Below are 6,458 nucleotides of genomic sequence, written 5' to 3'. Positions count from 1 at the left end.
CAGGACCTTAACCAGGCCCTGCCGAGCCTGAGAAGTAAATGGCGCAGGAGCCGGTGGGTGCTCAGGTGTGAGCCCCCAGAGCTAGGAAATGGAGCCCGAACTCCAGGAAGCTACGTTATCTCTTCCCATCCAGCACCCTTGGTATGGAGGATGGGGTGGGGATTTAGACCTTTGTCCTAGAGCTGAAGAACCTGGATAGAAGAAAGAAAGGGAGGGAGGGAGAGAACAAATCAGGAGCCCAGAAATTCAGCATCTGACATTTCGGGTTTGGTCATCCTGGCACTGTGGCCTGCTCCAAATACCTTACCCAAGGAGTTTCAGGTAACCTTAATGGAGTGAATCTGTCTATACTGGAAAGAAAGAAAATTTTTGTGCTGTACTTCAAGCTTCAAGACAATTTATTGTTAAGAGAGCAAAACACATGGCTGTATAAAATCAAAGTGCTCCATTTCAAGAAGCCCGCAGGTCCATGAGTCACTGGGAGCAGAATTCCTGCACTGAGCCCTTGACGGTTGTGCGGGCACAGGCGCACGAAGGCGCCTGGGGCCCGACTATCCCAGAAGACAGGAAGCTGTGTTTCCCTGTATGCCTGGCAAAATGAGTGTGAGATTGGTTTCTAACAAGTGTGATGTTTTTAAATAACAGCACAGCATTTCTTTATTTTTACTTTAAAATTTATAACTGCTTTATTGAGATATAATTCCCACAGCATCCAAGGCACCCATTTAAAGTGTACAATTCAGTGGTTTTTAGTATAGTCATAGCGTTGTGCAACCATCACCACAATCAATTCCAAAATGTTTTCATCACCCCAAGAAGAAGTGCCATGCCAATTAGTCACGCTCCATCTCCCACCCCCAAGAATCTGCACTCACCCCCATCCTGCCTTAGGCAACCACGAGTCTACTTTCTCTATAGATTTGCCTATTCTAGACATTGCGTATAAATGGAGTCACATAATATGGGGTCTTTTGTGACTGGCTTCTTTCACTTGCAAGGTTTTCAAGGTTCATCCATGTTATATGTATTAGGACTTCATTTCTTTTTATGGCAAATATTTTATGGATGTACCACATTTGTTCATCCATTGATAGACATGCAGATTCCACTTTTTGGTATTATGAATAATGCTGCTATGAAAATTCATATACAATTTTTTGTGTAGATGTATAGTTTGTTTGTTTTTTAATTGGAGAAGGGGAATGGGACTTTATTGGGGAACAGTGTGCACTTCCAGGACTTTTTTCCAAGTCAAGTTATTGTCCTTTTAATCTTAGTTGTGGAGGGTGCAGCTCAGCTCCAGGTCCAGTTGCCATTGCTAGTTGCAGGGGGCACAGCCCACCATCCCTTGCGGGAGTCAAACCGGCAACTTTGTGGTTGAGAGGACGCGCTCCAACCAACTGAGCCATCCGGGAGCTCAGCTGCAGCTCAGCTCAAGGTACCGTGTTCAATCTTAGATTCAGGGGGCGCAGCCCACCATCCCTTGCGGGACTCAAGGAGTTGAACCGGCAACCTTGTGGTTGAGAGCCCATTGGCCCATTTGGGAATCGAACTGGCAGCCTTCAGCATTAGGAGCACGGAGCTCCAAACACCTGAGCCACCGGGCCAGCCCTAGATGTTATATTTTAATTTCTCTTGAGTGTATGTGGAGGAATGGAATTACTGGGTCAAGTGGTATCTCCATGTTTAACTTTTGAGGAACTGCTAAACTTTTCCAAAGTGTCTGCACCATTTTACATTCCCTCCAACAATGTACGAGGGTTCCTGTGTCTCCACAACCTGACAACTCTTGCTGTTTGTCATTTCAATTATAGCCATCCTAGTGGATGTAAAGTTGTATCTCACTGTGGTTTTGATTTACATTCCCCTGATGGCTGTGATGTAGAGCGTCTTCTTGTGTGCTTATTGGTCATTTGTGTATCTTCTTTGGGGGGGAAATGTCTACTTAAATCCTTTGTTCATTTTTCAACTGGTTTTTTATTGTTGAGTTATAAGAGTACTTGATATATTCTGGATATGAGTTGAGTCCTCAGATACATGACTTACAAATATATTCTCCCATCCTGTGAGTCGTATTTTCATCTTGCTGGTGTCCTCTGAAACAAAAGTTTTTAATTTTGATGAAGTCCAGTTTATTCTGTCACTTGTCATTCTGGCGTCATGTCTGAGGAAGTCTTGGATAATCTAAGGTCACAAACATCTACATTTTCTTGTAAGAGTTGTGTCATTTTAGCTCTTATATTTCATCTGTGACCCATTTTGAGTTATTTTTTGTCTGTGGTGTAAGGAAGGCATTCATCTTCATCCTTCTGCATGTGCAAATCGAGTAGTGCCAACCCCATTTGTAGAAAAGATGAATCTTTTCTCCCATTGAATTGTCTTGACACCAGGTCGAAAATCTGTCCCACTTGTTCTTGTATGTGTTTACTGCTTCAGGCTTCGGATGAGATCAGGGGTGAACATAAGGTGTGTTTTGGGAACTCAATGGTTTGGGTCCTTTAGCTTTGAGGGGCCCAAATGATTGATTCCCGTTTACCTTTCCAAGAACCACTAATGTAGAAATCACCTGAAGACCCAGGGTAAGAGCACTAGGCCCCTACCCTTCACTCACGTATTCAATCATCGGCAAACATTTCTGAGTATCTGCCACATGCTGGGAACCTAGGAGGTAACAGTGAACACAGCAGAAGGCAGACCTGGTCCTCACCTCGCAGAGACCTTGTCATCTAATGGAGAAGGTGACAGACACTGAACAAGTCATTGCAGGTGTGGGGAGCATTTCAAAGAAGTACTGTGGGGGCCTCTACAGAAGGAGCCAAGTAGTCTGGGACAGCCCCCTACGAAAGTGACAGCTCTCCTGAAGAATGAATGGGATAGAGTGTTCAGGCAGAGACAAAAGTCACATGCCAAGGCCTTCGTGTGAGAAGAAGACACTAGGCCCAGACTGTGAAAATCAGATGAGCTTAGTGAGTTTATCATTTAAGAATATGTTCCTCTCCTTCCCATTCTTGACTTAGTCCGAAAGCCTGACAGGCATAAATTCAGTGTTTTCCTCCATTTGGGAACATTGCCTTTTAGAATGTAAATGTTCTTTCTCTGAGATAGTCAAAGCCATCAACAGTCTCACCTGGGTGATATATCTTGCCATTTTCCACATGAGATGGTCTGGAGAGAGAGAGAGAGAGAGAGAGAGAGAGAGAGAGAGAGAGAGAGAGAGAGAGAGAGAGAGAGAGAAAAAATATTTTATTGAGGAGCAGTAGTTTTTGGACCTTAAGTGTCGGGAAGAGTAGGTCTGGATGGAGTATTGAAATACCAAGATGGGGTGGCTGTTGTCACTCGGTTTAGGCTGTCCCCCAGAGTCCAATCACTTGGATTCGCATATAAAAATAGCTACATTTCTTTCTGTCTTACTATGTGGTAAAACCTGCTATTCTGGAACCAGACTATTACCTTGATGGGTTTATAACATGGTTTGAGGTTGTGCAATTTCTCACTCTCAGGCTTTCAACATGAAGGGAGAAAGTGGTATTTCAGGTGAAAGAGGCTGTTATATGCAAATGCTAGAATCACAGGCAAAATGAAGCAAGGAAATAACGTATTTGCAGAATTGGAAAGACTGTTCAACCTCTTTCAGCCCTCACATTAAAGAGGAGACAGGTTAAATCTCTGGGCCGCTTTCTCCTCCTTGGAACTTGTTCCTTTGTCGGTCTCGTTGCTCTTCCACTGCTTGGTGTCTCTCTCTCCGAGGCTGACTCTGCCTTGAAGTGTTGGTGCCCCCCAGGCTCCTTTCTGACTTGCCTCACTCCTCTGGGAGACCTTGTATTCGTTTTCTATTGCTGCCATATCCAGTAGCCACAATGTGGTTTAAAGCAGCGGGAACTTAACTACTGTAAAGTTCTGGACATCTGAACTCTGACATGGGTCTCGTTGGGCTAAAATCAAATTATCAACAGGGCTGCAGTCCTTTCTGGGGGTTCGAGAGGAGAAGCTGTTTCCTTACCTTTTGTGTGTTCTACAGGCTGCCTGCATCTTTTCGCTCATGGCCCCTTCCTCCATCTTCAAAGCCTGCAACGTTGCATCTTTCCCTTTTCTTCCATTGTTACATCTTCTTCTCGGACCACAGCCAGGAAAGGGTCTTTGGGCTTAAGTGCCCACATGATTGCACTGAACTCTCCTGGATAATCCAGAATACTCTCCCCCATCGTCGTCTTTAACCTTAACTACATCTGCAAAGTCCCTTTTGTTCTTAAGGTAACATTCCCAGGTGCCAGGAATTAGGATGTGGACGTCTTTGGGGGGGCTATTATTCTGCCTCCCACAGATCTGAAACACTGGCATGGCTGGCACTATTATGGGGTGAGGACTTCTTTACAGCTTGGAAATGTTATGACAAGTGTGAATCATTTACAGTAGTGGAGGGAATAGTACAAAGACCTCCCGAATCCCCACTACCCATGCCCTGGCCCAAACAGCCTAAAACCACCGGGAATGAACCTGTAGTTTGACAAAATCAGATTTATTAACTCATTGCAGCGAAGGAGACTACATACCTGAGGAACTATGGGGCATCTCACCAAATAAGCAGAGTTACAGAATTGGGGGGAAGGACAGAGTTGAGGTCAAATTTAAATGTAGCCGTGTTTTTGATAGGCTCAGAGCAAAGCCGGAGCCAATACCTGGTCTGAACTGCACAGGAGACCCAGGTCCATTTCCATTGAAAGGACAAAGATAAACGTGGCCTGTTGTGTTCAGAAGCTCCTTATTTGAAGCTCTGAACCTGGGCTGCAAACCAAGACCACTTCTCCGTGTCAAAGGGATACAGATCCTCCTGGCACCAGAAGGGTGTTTCATTTTTACTGATGAAATTTCAGACACCAAAGTTTCTGATGGGCTATCATTTTAGAGAACAAGGTTTCTCGGTGAGTCAGAAAGTAGTCACGCAAAGAAGGGGGTGGCTATGACACTTTAGCTGCAGCGTGCCCCTGGAAGGATTATTGTTTCATGGTAACTTTGTCCCTATGTCTGTCCTCCCAGCATGATGAAATGTCAGGGTTTTTTCTTAGTCTGAGCTAATTTTGACTTTCTCACCCACTCCAGTGATCTACTCATAGCCAATTTTGTTTCACCTACGGCCTATCCACCATTCTCAGATTATTTTGAAGCAGACCCCAGACAACAGGTGACTTTTAAAGCTAGAGCCATATTGACCTCTGGATGTCATTACCTGGATATCCCTTATGCTCAGTGTGTATGAAACAGTATTCTCATCCCACCCCCACCTCAAGCCCACGAAGCCCGTTTCCCCTCCTTCCCCATGTACGCAGCCGACCCCATCAGAAGCCTTGGCGTCATCGTGGGCCCTCTACCTCTTGTCTCATACCCTTTCTCAACAAATTCTGCCTCTTCATATCAAAAGACTCAAATCTCTGTACCTCATTTCTGTTTCTCTAGTTGAAGGTGTAGTGGATGCTGTGGTTGACTCCCCAACATTCATTCACTGCACCTCCTCTTTCATAGTGGTCACGGCTGTGTCAGGAATGGCTGGAATGCCTGCCCCCGCTTCCCCACCGCCACGCATACTACCACCAGTAGTCACCTCTTCCCCAGGTCACCCCGACTGAACCATGTGCAGAAAGGAACTGGCTGCTGTGTAAAAGCACAGCATCGAAGTCTCCCGCCCCACCCCTGCCAACAGACAGCTGCCCCTCAGCCCTTCCTGTGCGGAAGTAGTAGAGCTGCCATGTTTTTACAACCTCATCTCCCACCGCTTACTTCATACACTCCACAAGACTCCCCACGGTTCCAGAATACATTGTGTGTTCCCCACATGATGGAATGCTGCTCTCTCTCACCTCCCCCCTTTTATTCTGTCAGTCCCAAGTCTACCACTCTCTCAGTGACACTTCCCTCGTCCCACACGGAAGTAGCCAGTCTTTGGGCTCCTGGGCGCTCTGTTTATTAAACTGTCAAACTGTGTGTCAGACCTGAACGGAAGTCGTGTGGAGACATCTCTCCCCTCCTAGGCTTTGTCATTCTGGACACAGACCATGTCTTGGTTACTCAGCACAGTGGCTGACATTTATCTACCTATTGCTGTTTAGTGAGTGTCTAGCATAGACTTGTTAAGTGGATGGTGTAACTGGAGACATGCGCTGCCCTTTCTGAGGCCACTGGCTTTGAAAGCTCCATATCGCAATCTGTTTATTACGTACATTCTGTGTGAAGCACCGAGGATATGCAAGAAAAGGATGGGCCCAGACCCCACCTTCAAGTTGTCAAGGGAGCTGGTGATTGTTGAATGCCTACTGTGTGCCAGCTACCCTACTGAACACTTTTGAAATGTTAATCAATCCTCTCAATAACCCTATGAAGGGAGTTTTAGATCCCAGTTTTTACCAGTGAGGAAACTGAAATTCGGAGAAATTCAATAACGCGTTTGGGGTTCCCCAGTAAGTGGT

Source organism: Rhinolophus sinicus, chromosome 2 (genome assembly GCF_057876585.1).
Source record: "Rhinolophus sinicus isolate RSI-liver-muscle chromosome 2, RSI-T2T, whole genome shotgun sequence".
Classification (NCBI taxonomy): domain Eukaryota; kingdom Metazoa; phylum Chordata; class Mammalia; order Chiroptera; family Rhinolophidae; genus Rhinolophus; species Rhinolophus sinicus.
The sequence above is the reverse complement of the archived record's forward strand: the minus strand, read 5'-3'. Positions refer to the sequence as shown.